Source organism: Pseudochaenichthys georgianus, chromosome 22 (genome assembly GCF_902827115.2).
Source record: "Pseudochaenichthys georgianus chromosome 22, fPseGeo1.2, whole genome shotgun sequence".
Taxonomy (NCBI): domain Eukaryota; kingdom Metazoa; phylum Chordata; class Actinopteri; order Perciformes; family Channichthyidae; genus Pseudochaenichthys; species Pseudochaenichthys georgianus.
In genome coordinates, this window is record NC_047524.1 from 5,254,424 (window position 1) to 5,274,746 (window position 20,323).

A 20,323-nucleotide genomic window follows, 5' to 3' on the forward strand; every position below is an offset into this window, starting at 1 on the left:
GGACAGATTACAAGATGGATGATTTTCAGACGCAACAAGCAGAAACAGACCATCTGTATCTGGGCAGAGATGGATAACTTCATCACTCCTTCTGAAAACATGAAGAGCTTTGATGGTTGAAATGTCTATAGGCTACTTAGAACTAAAACAAAAATATACTACCCCTTGAGCTGAGAATTAGTACGGAAGAGGATTAGGGCCACATGAATACTTTTTTGGGGAGGATTTAAAAAAAAAAAATTGTTCTGAGAAAAAAGTCAGAATTCTGACTTTAATCTCAGAATTCTGACTTTCTGAATCTGAAAGCCACAAGAAATATTGAAATAGGCTGGATTCACAATGACACTAACACAACCAAACAAGTAAGGGCAAAACAAGGAGGTGGCACTAGAAAATTAAACTATCAACTAATGCTAGTTTGAATGAAATCCTTGAAAGAGGAAAGACACTATTTTTTCCTGATGGAATATCACCTAAAGGACCTGAATCAGAGTTCGACTTTGAGGTGTGGGATTGTAAACAAAACTGCCTTACAGCTGAAACGTGCCCTTCAATTAGCACAATGTACGAAACTGTGCAAATGACAATGTTGCGATTTTACATTGCCACAAAGCCAAAACCTTCTGCAAACGCTGACAGCGACACAGTTGAAGAGACTTCTGAGTTTAATCTTGTCTCGGGTGAAAATGACGACCACACAGATGTCATTATTGTTTTGGACGACACACAGCGAAACATTTCTAGTGATCCTGAAATCACCTTTTGTCCTCATTTCGGCATCGAGGAAGATGAAGAAGAAGCCACACTCATATTTGAGAATGTTCCTGTCCCCGCCAGTCCACTTGAGGCAGAGAAACAACTAACAATCACTGTCCATCATGCAAACACCCTAGCTGACATGATTACTGCCTTTTCTGATGCAGAGATTTTAAACAAATCATTGAATGTGAGGCGCATTCTCCCAGACAACAAGGAAGAAGCAGGCAGTGGTTCTGGGGTACTGAGGGATGCACACTTGGGACAACAGTTAAAGTGCCCTTCATTCGCCATGATTTTCCTGCTGAAACATGGAAGGCAATTGGAAGAATCCTTTTGAAAGGTTACCTAGATTGTGAATATTTCCCAAACAAACTTGCACTGCCGTTCCTTGAACAGGTGCTGTTTGATCATGTGTACAGTGACCTCAAAGCAGATTTTATGCAACTTGTGAGCAGCCAAGAACGTGAAGTTTTGATGCAAGCGCTGACTGATTTCACTGCAGTTGACACTGATGACCTTTTGGAGGTTCTCGACAGCTATGGCTGTAGAAGGAAAGTCAGCGCAGAGAATCTTCCTAAAATAATTGAAGAAATTGCCCACAAAGAGATGGTCCAAAAACCGATGTTCGTTATTGACTGCTGGAGGGAGATTAACCATCAACATCTCAACCTCAGTCCAGAGGCACTGACTAAGTTGTTGTCTGACCTGCAACCCACCACAAAAAGTCTGCAAACTACTGAAATGTGATGTTGATTTGACTACAAACCAAAAGGAGGTAGCAAATCATCTGAAAAGATTCATCAGAGAGCTAGATGAGAGTAGACTTCAGACGTTTCTACGGTTCTGCACAGGAACTGATCTCATCGTGACCGACAGCATCTACGTGGGATTTGAGAAAATGATAGAGTTCACAAGAAGACTGATTGCACACACATGTGGGAATATTCTGCACACAGCTGACAGCTATGAGAACGTCCCAGATTTACGTTCAGAATTCAAAGCAGTTCTTGAGAGCAATGTGTGGGTTATGGACATTGTTTAGACTCCAACAACAATAACCAAACCAATCCAAACTGTGAAGAGTTTTTCATGTTCGAAGTAGTTGTGCAGAATTGCAAGTAATGGTGTGCTATAGATACTGTATATTTGGATATATATTATTTCCTTTTAACATTGAAATGTAAGTTAAGGTTACATTGTGAATGAAATGTATTTTCTTACACCACATTTGTATGCAGGCCTTCGATTGAATGTTGATAAAGTTTCATATTCTTATGGGTATAAAGTGATTGATAGTATATATCTTATAGTAATTCATATTTTACACTAATGTGAGAAAAGTAATTAGTCATTTGGCATTAAAAACAATGATAAAATAATTGCTAATTACAAGACAAACATTTAAGGAATACATGAAATACCATTGACTATGATTTTTATTGATACATTTTTGACTAAATAATTACTTATTTTTTGAACAGTATTTTGTGTTTTGCATAATGACATGTATGCTACATGTACCCTTAATCAAATACTTGTCGTCGTATTTCATCTCGTAACAGGATGTATAGATCAGCTGCAGCAAATGGATCTGCTGGATCATCCCATCCGTTTTCCGCCATGAGTAGACAATACAGTTCAAAAACAGTTTCATCGCTCGGAAACTGGCCTTTGGGAGTACACTCTTCCAGACACACATTGACCTCCTCCATGGCAATAGGTTTGAGTCTATCCTCAGCACTGTGCAACTCTGGGAATGAGTACATAATCACTGGCCGACCGGATGTTGTGTCATCAGTTGATCTTGGTCTGATTTTGTGGGAATTCCAGGTGTTGACCACTTCATCGAGTCCATCCTGCATAGAAGAAAAGCACAGTAAATGTAGACGACACATGTCTTAAGAAGCTTTCGGACATAACTTCTACCTGTCTAGATGGAGGCTGAGGTTGCTGCAATGTCCACGAACATAGTGAATTATAATATTATTATTACTCATACTACTTTTATTAATGACTAATCTCAGAAATAAATAAAATATTTTACCTGAACAAGATTAAGGTAACAGAATTGGATAAGACTTTTGTCCAAAAAGTCTCCTGTGAAGTGCTCATCTTCCTGGAGAGTTTGGAACAGGTTCATCCAGAACTGCGCACTCTGTTTGCGGAGTATACCCCACCATCCTTCAATGCGCTGGTTTGCCGTGCTTCTTCCATAAAGGATACTTCTCTCCCCAGCAAAACTGTCTGGGTGGTTCCTTCGCAAAAACATCTGCATTTCTTCAACAGAAACATTTTCCGTGCCCCTGTCTGCACGAATCCTCTCTGGACATCCACCTATACATGAAACTGTTTTGATAAAGTAACTTGCAACTACTTTAGGATCACTGCTTGTGGTATACTACTACTACTTTTAAATCCAGGCTGAAGACTTTTCTTTTTGTCGCTGCTTTTAATTGAACTATTTATATCTTAAACTGCACTGTAACTTTTATCCATGTATTTTGTCTTTTAATGTTTATTTTATTAGCTTTTCTTTTTTAATGCTTAATGTCTTTCATTTTTTGTAAAGCACTTTGAATTGCCTTGTGTTGAAAAGTGCTATATAAATAAACTTGCCTTGCCTTGCCTATAGGCCTCCATCCATAACACATAGCGGCTAAAACCATCTATACAGCCGTTGATGGCAATGCCATAGGGCTTTAGTTTATCATAACCATCCATGTGCCAAAGTGCATTTGGCCCTCTGCATCTGTACCGACGTCTTCTCAAGCGGTGGGCTCGTCTTAATTCCACACCTTGTGGATCAACCATTTTGATGATGCGTCTTATGCTATCTTGTGACACAACAAGGCCCTGTTGAATTGCACGGAGATGAAGCCAACGGTATCCCTGCATCTGTCCATTGGTCATGATCTCATGCTGTACAAAAGCTAGCACTTCCTCCAAGTCAGACTGGTTCTTCCTCCTGAACAGGTTACGTCTTTTACAAATTCTCTTTAATGTTCGGACACTAATTACAATGTGATTAGTGTGTGCCAAAATAGCAAGTATTTCTTTGTTACTTAGGGAAAGTCTGAAGTATAGTTTAATTAAGTCATCCAAATCTGGCTCTGCAGGCATTGTTGTGAGCAGTGCAGCAAACTGATGTAATGCAGAATATAAAGAGGACAATTTGGTATTCGTAGGAGGGGTTGTAATATGGCATATTGAAGTTGAATTTTACATCAGACAATAACGTTGCTTTTAATCTGCAAAAAAGAAAAGAAAATACATTGTTTAAATATTGTAAGGTTAAGACTCTTCTTCCTATTTTACACAGTATATGCTCAGTAAAAGTGTCCATTACGGAGTACTGATCTTATTTATCAGGAACACTTGTCTTACTCCATTCTAGACGAGATGATGTTTGAGATGTTGATAATTTTGATGGTTAATAGCCTTCTGATTGTCAGCTAGCTGCTAGCTGCCTTGTTAAACACACTTAATGAAATCTCTACAGAAACATGAAAACCATGTTGTTTAGTCGCCACTGTTCCAACAAGCACACACTTGCGTGTCAACGAACTAAACCATTATTTACTGAATTAGATGGGGGGAGGGGAAGCCATAGCATATAAGCTAATGCACTTGCTGCTAGCTCATCAATGTCTGCATTTCACATACATATTCAAATGCCTTTTCGTTGTTTTTACGAACGCCCAAAACACACTTATATATTTATAACTCACCTTTTGTTCTTCCATTTGCAATATGGTTTCCTCTTGGACCCCTCTGGCGCGCAGAAATTCACTCACGTCCTCCACTGTTGCCTACTGCAAGTCTCTCACTGAAGCTGGTTCTACAGTTACCAGTATTTCTGACTTTTTTCTCCCAAAGAATTATTATTTTTTTGTTCTGAGAAAAAAGTCAGAATTCTGAGATTAAAGTCAGAATTCTGACTTTTTTCTCAGAACAATTTTTTTCTTTTTTAAATCCTCCCAAAAAAATGATTTATGTGGCCCTAATCCTCTTCCGTGAATTAGCAACAGCTATTATATTTGATTAAATGTTTAATTAGTTTGGATGGATCGCCCTTTCATTAACCCAAGACTGACTTTATCTCTAAAGTTGTCATAACATTTACATTTTCATCAAAAGTCTACGATTCAATGCACTGCCATGAAAATGGGTCCGGACATTATTAACTTTAATTCTTTGAGTAGTTATTTTAACTACTGCCATCACCAGGTCTTTTTCATTTAAATTGTTTCAATACTATGGTGGAATATCCGCAAAACGATATATCCATCAACCATGTTGTTGTAGCCTACTTTAATGCTATTAGCTAACACGCTAAATGAAACTTACACCTGTTAAACAGCATGTTAGCATTGTTAGCTTAAACGTGTTAGCAGTATTCAACATTCATAGAAGAGAAACAGGGCTGTATCAACTCTTAACAAGACAAAGACCACGTTGTGCACTGAAAGGAGGAAATGTGCCAGAAATACCCGAAGGGTCAAAACTCTTAAATTGATTTTTAAATGTTCGTGCAAACTGGTTGTTTAAGACAAAACCATATAAACATAATTCTAACAGTTCATTATTTACTGTACGCAATCAAGAAAACCTGTTCAAATGTGCTCTGAATTGAGAAATGCTTATATAATTTTGTAATGATTTTTTTACGACAATACCCTTAAGCTGTGTTTCCCACAGGACCATCCAGCAGTCAGTCATCCATTCAGCAGATTCAGATGCAAAACACACACCTTCCATCTGGCGAAACTGTGAAGACTCTTGATCAGCTCTCTGTGGCACATTCCTCTGAAGACCATCCACAAGCTCTCGGGTATTGATTAACATTTAAGATATGAGCAAAGAAAAGAATCAATGTGTGCTGTCCTATTAGCACAACGTGCCCTTAGCGGTTTGTTGTTTGTAATTTGAATGGAGATAAGCCCATCGCTTAAAGGCTGCTGCAGATATTGAGATAGTTGTAGTCGGGTTGACCTCCTTCAAGGGGAACAAAAGCTAACTACTGTTGTTTGCTTTACTTGAGAAAACAGAGATCACAATGATGGCAAAGTATGCGTAAGACCTTTGGGTCCCGTCTTTGAGAAATTAGGAATCTGTTATCTGATGTCTAAAGGTTTGTTTCACCCTTAAGGGCTGTGTGAACTAAAGAGGGAGAGGCTGAAATGGTCACAGTGTCATCATCAGTGCTGCATTGGAAATTATCGTAATCTTTTTTTTCTATAAATAAACCTTAAGTAAGAACCAATCGCTTTGTGAATGAGTGCCGCAGACCGGTCATTGAAGTCTGAATACAATATTTAAGCGTAATTGCCAGAAAAGTTAACGTTAGACTATCAAATAACCACCTCATGGATATGTATAAACTCCCGACAATGCTCATTTAGCCACTTTTTAGCAACCCCTTTTTTTTGTATATGTTAAGGTTTTAAAGATAGGTATTGATCGAATTGAGGAATATTTGAATCATACAATTATTTTGATTATATATATTATATTTTAAGGATATTGGCGCAATATGTTCTTCCAGTGACGAGAGGAGGGAACACGTTTAGCCTCACCGATTGTTTGCTTTTACCTTTGTGTCCTCTTCACGGCTGCTGCCACCTTAAACCGCACACCTGTCCCTTTGTGTGACATTTCCCCCCAACACACAAACTCACACACACACACACACACACACACACACACACACACACACACACACACACACACACACACACACACACACACACACACACACACACACACACACACACACACACACACACACACACACACACACACACACACACACACACACACACACACACACACACACACACACACACACACACACACACACACACACACACACACATCCTCAGGGGGTTTCTGCCCAGTCATTTGGCACATTTTTGATGTTGAATAAAAAAAAAAGACAAAATGAGAGAGAGAGAGAGAGAGAGAGGGAGGAGTGAGGAGGGAGCAATCTAAGCTTTCCACTTCAGTGAAAGGCACTCTTTGTTGAGCACTCCTCTGCAAAACCCCCCTCTACTCAACCCTCCCTTCGTATCCACCCGTCATCCCCCTCCCGTCCCTTCAAAAGCCCGGGTGGATTTTTCATTAAATGCTATCAGAAATGTGACTGGTCCTATTCATGGGCAGATGGCGGGCTGGAGACCAATACCTTCACTGGAGACTGACAGGAATCTGGGCTGTAGGTGAAGGACCTGACAGAGACAGCAAATCGGTTTTCCCAAGCTTTATTATTGTGTTTCCAAAAACGCTTGATATATTACTTTGGACAAATATGTCCTCGCTCTGATTTTCTCCAAGTCAGACCCCTTTGTCTGCCGAGAAAAGAAAAACAACCTCACATTTGTTCAATTCAAAAGGGCAGCTCAGAGTTTTCTCCCTCTGTTCTCCAAGTAACACCTCCTTGTGCTGATTTTTTTAAAAGCTACTTAAAGAGTTAAGAGCACTTTGCCTAAACAAAACAGGCACTGTTCCCCCAGACAAACAAGGTGACCAGATCCATGCGCTGTTCATTTCTCACCAAAGGACAGAGATGAACCTCTCATATTGTTAGAGAGCGGTCGATTATGTCACGGGACAAAGGGAAGGCATCGGGTTGGAAGAAAACACAAACAATCATTTCCGCAACAGCAATTTAATCCTCTGGCGTTAAAACCTGACACAAAGTGGACAAAGGCGAGGAGGCTGGCACAAATGAACCTCTGAATCTGAAGATTAAGCAGAAAAAACTAAAAGAGGATCCTTTGTGTAAAAAGGCCCTTTATCTGCTTTTGAAGTCTGTGAGACCTGCCAGCCTCTCTTTGTAGGCGGCCCCCATGTCCCACAGCAAACCACCACCTCACTTTCATCTGCCCGTCATCTTAGGGGGCAATTAATGCCATTCAGGTCCACCCATACACAGAGAGAGGGTGGGGGGAGAAAGGTGGTGGGAAGGCTCATCTACTTGTTGAAGCAGGGACTTAACAACAGTTTAGTGTAGCCTAATTTGGTGCATATAAGGCGAGTGTCATTCCTTGATCTGATCAAATTCAGCACCGCTCTCCTCTCCCGGTATTATTTATATTTGATTGGCTGTGGAGGCAGGCGGCGTGGAAAGCAGCCAGGCTGTTGCTTAATGAACATTTCACTGCCTCCAAACAATAAGCCTCCCATGATAGCGCTATGAATAACGTCCCTGCAATAACTCCCGACTCACACTTGATAAAGCTGCATGTGAGGAGAGAGCCTCGGGTTTTATCATTGACCTTTTCGCTCCACGCTGTAGTTCCTTTACTCCGGGGACTCCCACTGTTTCTCCTTCGCTGCTCTAATACAGTGGCCTCGGCGTCTGCGTCTGCGAGAGGCAGGGGAAATAAAGCCTCCATTTGCATTACGTAATTTCATGCATTATTCAGAGCTTCGGAAGAATCATTTCACCTCGACAACTCCTCAGAGGGCAGTGAGGAGATAACTGCTAGTGACAAGACGGGCTCATGAAATGCAGAGTGACTTAACCACCCAATCTGCAGATATTACCCCGGCATGAATTGGAAGTAGACACCAGCACACTCACACATATGCGCACTTCATACATAAAGTACACACTCGCTGCTATATTTTTTTCATCACTGAGGGCGAACAAGTGCTATCAGATGCAAATTGTGACAGTGTATCTGTTTTCTGCTCCACTGAAAGGATTTTAAAAGACACAGATGAGTAGTCCTGTAGTATTGATGCGCCTTTTTATTCCTCACACAAAAGATTTTAAATTCAGATATACTGTTTAGCTAATGATGTTCTATTTCTGCTTGTGCTTGCTTTTCTCAATGCAGCTCTCTGCAGCCTGTTGTGTCCTAGTGCTGTGGAAACTGTAAAAATGTGATTTTAATGTGATGGTCGGTCTTTTGTTGTAAATGGGTTGATTTAGATGAAAGAAGAACTTACAGCAGCAGTTTTTTCACTGAGTGGGAAGTGATATCAGATGCAAATGATGATGGTATATTTGCTTTATGATGCTCCTTATTACTTTGAGTAGTGCTGAGGAGTTATTTTATTGTTATAGTCTGTCTTTTTTGTGGTGCATCAGTTGAAAGCAGAACTCGCAGCAGCAGCTATTTTATCGAGGGGTAACAAGTTATATCAGATGCCATTTTTGATGCTTTTGCTATTTCAAAACGATTTTTTAAAAAGCACCGATGAGTAGAGCTGCTGTACGGGTATTGGAGTTGATTTGGCTTTTTCTTCCACACAAAATATAACAAATCTAGATACTGTTTAGACAATGTTTTATTTCTGCTTGTGCTTGCTTTTCTCAATGCAGCGCTTCTGTGGACTAAGTTGTCAGTCAAAACAGTGAAAATGTAAAGATGTTATGGTAATGATCTGTCTTTTTTAATGGGCTACATAAGTTGGGAAGCAGAAGTGGAAGCGAGTTTATCACAAGACCGGCCAATTAGTGCACCAAACAGCTGCAGTATAGCATATAAGCTGCATAGCAGGGCTGCTCATAGCAACTGGACATTGTTTCTTTATTGTGCAAGGCTCACAACAACAACAACACAATCTGAAAGAGACCACAGCTCCAATGGTGTTGCCGTTGTTATCGCCGCCGACTGAGAAATGAAGCTTTTTTTTTTTTTAAACTCTAATCATAGACAATGGATTGTATTTAATTAAAAGCCAGATAATGGTGTGTGCATTTCATTACCATAGATAACTAGGCATATTTAGATGAGGGATGAGGTGCTCATAAGGCGCCAGTTGGTAGCCATGGTAACCTGGATCTTGGCAAACAAAAGAGTCGGAGGGAAATGTTTGCTATGGGATGGAAAGAAAAGGGGGAAACAGTGAAAAGAGGGAAGGAGGCAGACCGAGGGGAACTGCAGTGCTTGTAAAAAAAAGTCCAACGCCAAAGCAACGTGTGCAAGTTTCTGCCCTGGTGACCATAGTGATCTTTCTTTGTTCTTCAGGGGAGAAATATTTATTTGAAATTCTTATCTTCTTGTTACACATATTCCAAAAATGTATTTAAAAAAGTTTTTTTCCCCATAAAAAGGAGTTAGACATTTCTATTGATGGACAGCAATCCTACACACTAAGTCAAAGTGGTGCCAAGCCTTATTGTTGAATAAATCCATAGGAAATACCAGTTCTTCAAAGTTATTATTTGCACAATATGTTTTAAATTGGCAAGTTTTTGAGGAATAAAAGCAATTTTATTTTGTAGGCAGGATCTTTTTGTATAAATAGTTATACTTATAATAGTTATTCTTCAATACATATTTAAAACTTGAAGTAAAGGTGTTTTTTTGTGATAGTTAAGCATTAATAATGTTATTTAAGGAATCCAGAATTCATTTTGACTCAAGAATCTAGTTGTAACACCAAGAATCAAAATGGAATTGATACTGAGGATTCACACCCTATTAAATATGCTCCTCTCTGCAGGGTACCAAGATAATCACATGCTAATGTAGCCACAGGCCAAATAATAACCTTAATTACCTTAATGTGGAAATCAATGTGCGGTAAGAAAACCTTCCATCCATCTTCACTCCTTTGGATTTTACAACCCCCACGTGCTCATGCTGCCACTCAAGCCGGAATTTATGTTGCGTGAATTTCAAATGAAGATGCTCTCCGACAATGAAAAGAGGGTCTAAACCTGAATCAGCCCAAACCGTGACCTTGACCTTGGGTTACGAATCTCATTCACCCTGATTCAGAGCTGTCACTTTGAGGACGGTTTATATTACAGTGGCTGACACTAAAGAAATGGAAATCTTAAAACATTTTGGCAGCTCCTCGATACAACTCTGACAATGCAACTCATGATTTGGCATTTGCAAATATAAACATTGACTACGACTGCTAAGTCACAACTGTTTCATTTCATTTGACAGGTTAAAATAAAGTATGCACTTTCTTGTCATACCTAAATGAATATTGTTCATAAGATGACGACATCTGAAAAGACATCAAGAAAAACTGGCTTTTGTGAATGCACCGCCTTGTTCAGTTTTTTTACACATGCCCTTTTATGGATCATGTGACTCTCTTTTACTGTTGAGTTTTGTAACAGCGTTACCAGGGTCTCTGTGAGGATGCACTCAACCATTAACAGTTCAATCCTAACTAACGCTAAGTTTATTCTGTCACTATGACAACAGTAGCACTAAACAAAAAACAAGGCTGAGGCTGATAAGGAATGTCATGCGAATACTTGAACAAAAAACACATATTGGACAAATTAAAATGAATATTGTGAAAAGATAAGAGATCACCAAGGTGAATGGAATGTATCCTGAGGGGAACATGAATGTGGCATTTCATATCCACCAAGAAACACAAATGTTAACTTCCTACAGGTACTACAGGAAAAGTCACGGGGTCACCAAAGTCAAAGGATGTATCCTCTTGTGACCGAGAGCGTATGTTACAAAAAGGCATATGCAATATTTCATGAGCTTTTCAGTTCAGAACTTTTCTTTTCTTTACCATTTCAGTTATTGAACTCAAATCACTTTGTGTATAATACATTCTGCTTTTCTCCTTCATAGTGTTTACATTCTTAAAATCACCACAGCTGACGACACAGGCAACTGAAAACAACTACACATGACCTGCATATGGAGTTCAGGCTATTAGGTGAAAGCAGATATGACTCCATATGGACATCTCATTCCTGTTACCCACCAATACTCCACTTTAACAGGAATGTAGCACTGCTGTCAGTCCTTTGATCTAAAGATTCCATTTATCATCGGACCCATTTCCCAGAGCATGCTTGGTGTGAGTTTGCCTATTGATCTGTTCATTTTTTTTTATTATTTGCCTTTATAATTTTCTTTTAAGCCAGTTTTTATCATCAACTAAAATAAATGAAATAGCAAGCCATTAAAGATGACATACGTTAAACTCAGTGGAAAGGGGCTCCTAAAACCGTCTTTTCATACCATAAGAGGTCATATGAAAGGAAAATGTATGCATGACATGAACATACTCAAAGCAGGGGGCTACATCACATCTTTGTCACCTGACCATGTTCTCACCGACAACCTGCCTCACATCCAGCATCCGTATATGGAAACCTCACCACATGATCAGACCGCAGCTGCGATGTGTGAGGCTCCAGGAGCATTTTTAGATTCCTGTGTTCACTATCATTTCAAGATCTGATTAAAGAAAGGCAATATCTTGTTTTAATTGGATGTTAACTCAGAAAGAGAACCACATAATATGCGTTTCTAGATACATTAAGATTTAAATATAAAGAGATACTTTTTGTAAACATATGTATGGCTGTACATGGCACGCAATGCTTATTAGCAAAACAAGATGGTTCTAGGTCCTTCTGGGGACTCCAGTGGTGCATACGGTACGGTATAAGGCAGAGTTGAATTGTTGAATAACCTAACTTATAAGAAGGTTTTTCGTTTTAGAGAAATACTCGATTAATTTCAGCTCTTTAGGGCAAAAAATAATGAAGAAGAGGTTCTGTTTTGTGCTGACTTGTCAATGTAGAAAGGAGTGATAAACTATTATTTTCATATTTCTGAAACAGTGGTCAACAGCAACAGAGATGCAGGTTCCTCATACCGGGGGGAAACAGTGCACAGACCCAATATTTAACAATACAATAAATTGGTCTTTGGAGATCGTGTTGGAAAAATGAACTGTATAACTGAAGTAGCTGTTTGCACATCCATCATTCCCACATCCCAGAGAAACCTGTGAATGCACCATTTTCCTGGGTTGAGTTTGGTTGTTATCTGGACATGGGAAACCCACGAGAAACCTGATTCATCTGGTTTGAACAGCAATAAAAACACCACATAGGTGAAAAAAAAAAACCACAACATGGTGATTGCAGCCTGCAACAGTCTGGCATGATAATGTGGATTCCCCAGATGATGCGAGTGTGTGTGTGTGTGTGTGTGTGTGTGTGTGTGTGTGTGTGTGTGTGTGTGTGTGTGTGTGTGTGTGTGTGTGTGTGTGTGTGTGTGTGTGTGTGTGTGTGTGTGTGTGTGTGTGTGTGTGTGTGTGTGTGTGTGTGTGTGTGTGTGTGTGTGTGTGTGGAACCAGACTCCAGGCTTGGCCCACAGTAATAAGATCCTCCTGTTTGGGTCTGACAGGCTGAGCCTCTCTCAGGGTGGCCCATCTGGCCAGTGCCCAGGCTGAGGCGCCAGCCACCGGCTCCACTGAGCGGGACCCATCTGTGGGCCTGTGTGGTATCGACCATCACACTGCCAGACCTGTCCCGGGCTGCACATGGGTCCACTCGTCTGTGTGTGTTATGCAGATGGGATAGTGGGTCAACTAATAGCAGCAAATCACTCCTAGTGATTTTTTTTAAACTGCCGAGGTGTACAGATGGGCAGCAAAATGTTTCGGGTGTCAGGTGAGTTTTCTTCAACTGGAAATATTCTGGTCAACTGTAAACTGTATAAGGGACAGTTCAACCCACAATCAAAAATACAGGTTTTTCTCTTAGCTACAGTATAAGGGCTATTTGAGTTTGATGTTCTGAATAAAGCAAAAAGGTACAATGTGTTAATATATCTAAGCTTGAAGGAGTAAATAGGGTCGTAGAGTTCATAGATGACAATCATACTTGAATATTCACCTGTAGTTGTGATATTTCACAGCTTCTTATTTCAAACTGAAACCAACATTATTTAACGCGTGTTCAATTGGACTGCATTTATCAACATAACTATCAATTTGATCAGATCCAAACCTCAAAAGCATCGCACCAACAGCTCGTCCAAATATCAAATGTTACTGTGAATATATTGTAGACACACTAATGCCATCCAGCAATGTAAGTGGCTAACCCAAACTACGCTGTATCTGTTACCTATGAGTGTTTAGTGTCTTGTAATTCAGTTTCAAGAGTGTGAGATTAGAGAATGCAGACATGGTAGCAGATGTTAAACCAAAAGATCACAAGAAAAAGCAGAGCAGGAGCCAACACGAGACACATCTGCCAACAACTCTAGACTAAGGCAGGGAGAAGATACAGGTAGCCTTTCGACAAGCCAAGTTTCCTTTTTAAATGTAAATGTGTGGAAATTCAGTAAGCATTGCTTTATGTTGCATTTCCAATCCGAGTTCGGGCGACTATTTCTCTGCAGATTATCTGAGGGATGTTTCACAATTTATTCAATATGGATTGGACTGAAGCCTGCAGACAATGGGATCTCACGAGAGGACACTATAAGACCATTTTGATGGTTCCTTTATAACCTTTAACCTTTCCTATAACCATTCATCACTTTATAGCGCCATGTTACAATCCGTTAAGCTCCACATTACCGTATATATTTGAGACATGGTTGGCCACAGTGGTAATTAAAGCCCTTGCGGTGCTCGTGTTAGCATTATGCTCCAACCATAGATGCTCAAATTAGCATTTTTTTTAGTAAAGGTTATTTCCACCAGGCGAAAACACCTCACTTCAGACGTGTCACAGTACACTCGCCTGGCTGCACAGTTGTAAAGCTGGACATGGTGTGTGGGACAATGGCAGCTATCGAAAGCATTGTGGTAATCAGGGCCGATGGAATTTTCCCTGCATCATTAAAAAGGGATTGGTCTGCTCACTGCGTTCATGGGAAGTGCCGTTAGTTAACCCAACAAAGGTGCTCCGACTGTGGACCCCCAGAGATGAAGGGCATCGCAGGGGCTCAGCGAATCCACCTAATCCTCTCGGCCCCATTGTACCGATACACTAGTCTAAACCCTTTGACCACTTCCCGCTCTAATCTCTGCTGATTTGAGTTGAGTTAAACACGTTTCTGATCCGTTGGCCCACAACTTCCCTTCTCCTCCTCTGCTCTCCTCACAAGGTACAGCAGAGAGATCAGTGTTATTGACTACTTTATCTGGAGTCAAAAAGACAAGTTTGTTATTCGATAATCAGCAACTTTATTGTTATTTGATTATTATCTTAAGTTACATCACTCCTGTTCTGAAGTCTTTACACTGGCTTCCTGTGTGTCAAAGAATAGATTTCTAAATACTGCTGCTGGTTTATAAAGCTTTAAATGGTTTAGGCCCAAAATACATTTCTGACCTCCTGCTAAATGATGAACCATCCAGATCTCTCAGGTCTTCAGGGACTGGTCAGCTTTCTGTCCCCAGAGTCAGAACTAAACATGGAGAAGCAGCGTTCAGTTATTATGCTCCAAATATCTGGAACAAACTCCCAGAGACCTGCAGGTCCGCTGCAACTCTGACCACTTTTAAATCCAGGCTGAAGACTTTTCTTTTTGTCGCTGCTTTTAATTGAACTATTCATATCTTAGACTGCACTGTAACTTTTATCCATGTATTTTTTCTTTTAATGTTTATTTTATTATCTTTGCTTTTTAATGACTGATTTTAAATGCCATTTTCTTAATGTCTTTCATTTTATGTAAAGCACTTTGAATTGCCTTGTGTTGAAAAGTGCTATATAAATAAACTTGCCTTGCCTTGCCTTACAGTAATTGTGTTGCTCTTCTTTAATAAATGAAATGGTAAATGGAATATTTTCAACTAATGGTTGGATAAAACAAGCAAATATACATTTGGCGTTAAGGCATTTTTATTTTTCTCTATTGACCCACATTGTTTAGACCAAACAATTAATTGATACTGAAAAATAGTGTCACTGCCTAAGCCTAAGAAGAAATGCAGTTACATATTGCTTGTGAAAAGGGGTTAGGGTTAGGGTTGTACGTTTTTAAATAATAATAAAAAAACATTTCAGAGGAGCTCTTCTTTTTAGGGATCATCAATATGTAAACACTGTTCTCTTAAAAGTGTGTTTAAACATTAAAGACTAATCTGAACTGAAGATCTTTGAGATCTCTTTGAGTCTGTTAGTCTGACCAACAGTACCAGTCCCAAACCCAAATACATCAATGTTATTTTTTTTAAATAGAACTTGTAAAATCAACAAATCCTTAAATTGTGGGAGCTACGAAGATACTTTCATGATTATAACAATCAAAATAGTCGCAGATATTCTGTGTTTCAACTTGGATGGAAAATCAATTTGAGTTAAATATTAATGTGCACATTAAGGTTTTATCTGGTCTCGAGATCTATGGACATTAATTCACTTCCTATCAGTTGCACCACTTCCACCGTGTCAAGAGGACATTGTGTTTGTGTGTGTGAATACATGATTGCGTAGCTGCTGGAAGGAGGGGTGGAGTTTTTTGGGTAAGTAATAGCTGAGGGCTTCTGGTCGTGACAAAGCACTTGACAGGCCGAGAAGCAACCCCCTAATTTCGAGTTGACCTTGGTGTGCTTAGCATACCTCATTGCGGCTGGTGACGGGGACACGTGTCTGGAGTTGGGTTGACTCTGGGAGCAGAAGGCGTGTGTGTGTGTGTGTGTGTGTGTGTGTGTATGTGTGTGTGTGTGTGTGTGTGTGTGTGTGTGTGTGTGTGTGTGTGTGTGTGTGTGTGTGTGTGTGTGTGTGTGTGTGTGTGTGTGTGTGTGTGTGTGCGCAGATGGACGGACCGTTAGGGATGCAGGCCTTTATTCCCAAGAGGGGAGGCAGGGGTCAGGGATCAAAGCCCCAACTGACTCCCCACCCAGCTCTGTGTCTGGGGACGTACGGAGATTCAGAATGAAGCGCTTCTTATGCAGTTTGTGTAATTAAAGCAGCGACAGGAAAGGCAGGGGTCTGTATGAGAGGTGGGCTGTTTGCGTGTGTGTTTTCATGGAGGGGAGTGTTGTGTGTGTTTTCTGTGCCAGGCTGTCGTAGCATGCAGAATGTAGAAGTGCAGCTGGCACGTGCCTGACACACACGTACACACACCACAGAGTCGAGAGAGGTCTTTTAATTAAGGGATTTGTTAATTTTCTATTCAACTTGACAGTGATGAATGGGGAGCCTCGGCTGCTCAGCAGACAGAGCATCCTCGGAGGCCTCAGGGTGTGATCATCACACACAGCAAACGTATTCACACATGAAGATTGTTAACTCTTTAGTCTCTGCACTAACTGGAGCTGAACTAAAGCAACAACAATAATATATGTGACTCACTCTCTGTAGCAGCCAGAGAGGAATGGGAAGTAAACAAAGAGAAACTGTTTGGCAGTGATGCCTTTTTGTTATATAAGCTTATCACAGACTCTTTCAAGTGCCTGTATATGCCGTGTGCATTAAGCAATGTATGACTTGAAACACCAGTGTGTATTAGTTTAATATATAAAACAAATATTAGATACATACTTTCAAACAATACCTGGACACTATCTAGTAAGCATTTTTCAAACAGTAAACGTGTTTGCGTTTTGTGAGGGACTATTCCCAGCTATGCTTCCGATGTGCTCGCGGGTATTAACAGCAGCAAGATTGTTTATGTGGGACGGCTTGAAAATAAAGGCACATAAATCAGTAATCAACATGTTACCATGCCTACTGTACATGACTAACTAGATCATTTGCCAGAATGTGATAAAACAATTGCACAGTGGCGTTTTAAAGACATGGTTAACGACGTTATGTTAAAATGACTCTTAATTCCCATAAGGCTATCATTTCAGTGGGGAAGGCGTGTTTTTTATTATTATGTATGTACAACCATAGAGCTACATCAAATATAACACAATACTTGCCTGAAGAATCAATTCATTGTATTTTTTTGCGCATTCATTACATTTTCTAACAATAACAAACATATAGAATATCACCAGACTTATACTTTGGGTGGCGCTGCTCTATTTAAAGCACGTCATACCCTAAAGGGGATAGTACGTATCTGAAATGCTTGTAGTACGCAGTAAGTTGCCAGTTTGTTAGATCAACGTATTCAACTAACTAACTATTGTAGCATCCTCCTTCATGGAGGTTATAATGTTCAGAACTTTCTAATATTGTGTCCATTACTTTACATGCATATCAATAAGGAGAGGCTTAATAAAAGAAAAAGCTTGCAGTGTAATGAAAAGAATTACAGCAGTCCAAGTTACACCCTCAAAAATGACCGTAAAGTTGTTTCAACACATCTCATAAACATTTGATTTAATGCAAGACTGTTGTGTTTGATCGCATACAGTTGTATCCAATAAACTGGCAACTGAGTATATGAACCTGCGTGTTCTTAACGTTGGCCTCTAAATCTAAATGAATATGCGTCTTGTTTTTGTGTCTTTGACAGATTTTTTTCCTCTGCACTTTAGTTCCCCTTATTACATGTTGGGTGATTTATTACTGCGCTGTAAATACACTGAAACGGCACTCCCTAATCAGTGTTTTTTGTGTATTTGTTATCTTTATTGTGTCTTAAATCTTATGTTCTTACAAATTAAACTTGAATTGACTCCGATGTTGCAGCCAAATCCTCCTGTAGATCAGCATCTGCCCTCCATCAAATGCTGGGAATCAGAATAAAGCTCTTAAATGTATAAGTGCATGTCATTATGAATACTCTCTTTGTTGATGCCAAACATGTTTTGCATTACTAGTCAAATAGGCATCCTGAAGCAGCAGAGCCACATCTCACATTGGCCCCAATGCAATTTATCTATTGTGATTTGGCGGCCATTCATCTTTTAAATGCTCTCTCATGATTTCCTTTGTGCAAGCAGAGCTGGAGGTGACCTTGGAAATGGACCATGTGGTGTATTCTGATGATAATGTATTCTTATATACAGGAAACTGTCTCGCTAACATGATTTTTCTTCATGCTTTGTGCCATCTACTCATGCTGGACACTTTTAAAGTAGCAGCCAATGCATTTTGTATTTCTAGGGAAATGCACATTTCAGATTTGATCATTATTTAATGTCATATTCAATCCTATCGCTACACTAAATGGGTGTCTTTCTTAAGCATTTATATGAATTGCCAATGCACACAAACATTGGCAAAAACATGCTTAACAAACACGCTATTAAAGAAACTGGTGTGAAAACATTGAATCTGAATGTAGGAAGATAAAACTATGGATTTAAGTTATTGTATACATTTCCCTAAAACACAGGATATTTTAGACTCGCTTTTATTCTATATTATACTGTTTTATTGATGTTTTGGTCAATAGAAACCCCCACAGTGCATGGTGGCATACTGGATCTTAGCTCAACTTTTAAAATAAGAGAAACGCAAATGACTTTTGTCTCAACATTTGATTTCCTTTAATATTTCACTTGAATGTCTGCAAAAATAGTAACAGTCATTGTCCCGGCAGTCAGGTCAGTTGTCAAAACATTTTTTTGTGTGCCTGTCTTACTGAGCTTTAACTGACACACACACACACACACACACACACACACACACACACACACACACACACACACACACACACACACACACACACACACACACACACACACACACACACACACACACACACACACACACACACACACACACACACACACACACACACACACACACACACACACACACACACACACACACACACACACACACACACACACCACACACACACACACACACACACACACACACACACACACACACACACACACACACACACACACACACACACACACAGTTTTAATGCATATTAATGAAGTTAAACGGCCTGCTGTAGGAGACAATGGAGCAGGGGAGGCTGGTTGTGAGCACAAAGCCGTGGACTCAGGGGAAGCAGAACAGGTGCAGGGAGGAAACGGCAGCTTCACGTGTAAACACCCCTTAAAGGTTCATCAGTGCAGGAAGGGATCTGCTAATGTGGGCAAACGCACAATAAGGATTTGTATTTGTCTTTATGGTCTTTGCTTTGGTTTTACTGCACTTTGCGTTTGCCAAAAATCTCCTGTTTTTGTTGATGAACTTGAACGCTCTTCTTTGTTCCTTCGTCCGTCCGCCCTAAGTTATTTTATTTAAAAACTGTACGTAATTACAGGTTTATGCTAAAATATGTTTTTTTTAGGATGTAGGAAACATTTAGTTTAAAGGCTCAATATGTAATGTCCAAAGAAATAGGGGGCAGCATTGCTCATTTACTACTGGGTCCAAAAACAACAACTACTAACATCAGGGCAAGAATACTAAAAAATGGACCAAACAACTAGAACTCTGATAATAATGTTATATTACAATATGTATGTGTGCCGTTTAGTTTTAGTTCGAGAACATCTAAGGAAGTGTTATGGAGTTTTACACAACATAAGTGAAAGGCCTCTTTCAATAAGAACACATTTATCAAATGAAATCTAATGAATAAAAAGACGGCTATTTTCTTAAGCACTAAAAATCAATGTGTCAACACAGTTACGAGTTAACTAACACACAACAGGAATAATACAAAAAAAAACATGTTGGTCAATTTCTTTCTATATTTTCCTTAAATGTAAAAAAAGCCAAAACCAACAATCTAATAAATCGTTCTGAAAAGAAACACAAACAGGGATTCTCTTGCTACACAAAGAGATACTCTTTTCGTGGTAATAGTTACATCCTGGAAAGGAAACAGTGTTTTCCTCAGCTCAGTACCTCCCTGCTCCGAGGACCCTCCTATGGGACCGGAGAGATAATCAACTTGAACCAAACCCCGCCCACCTGTTTTTTTCTGGAGGC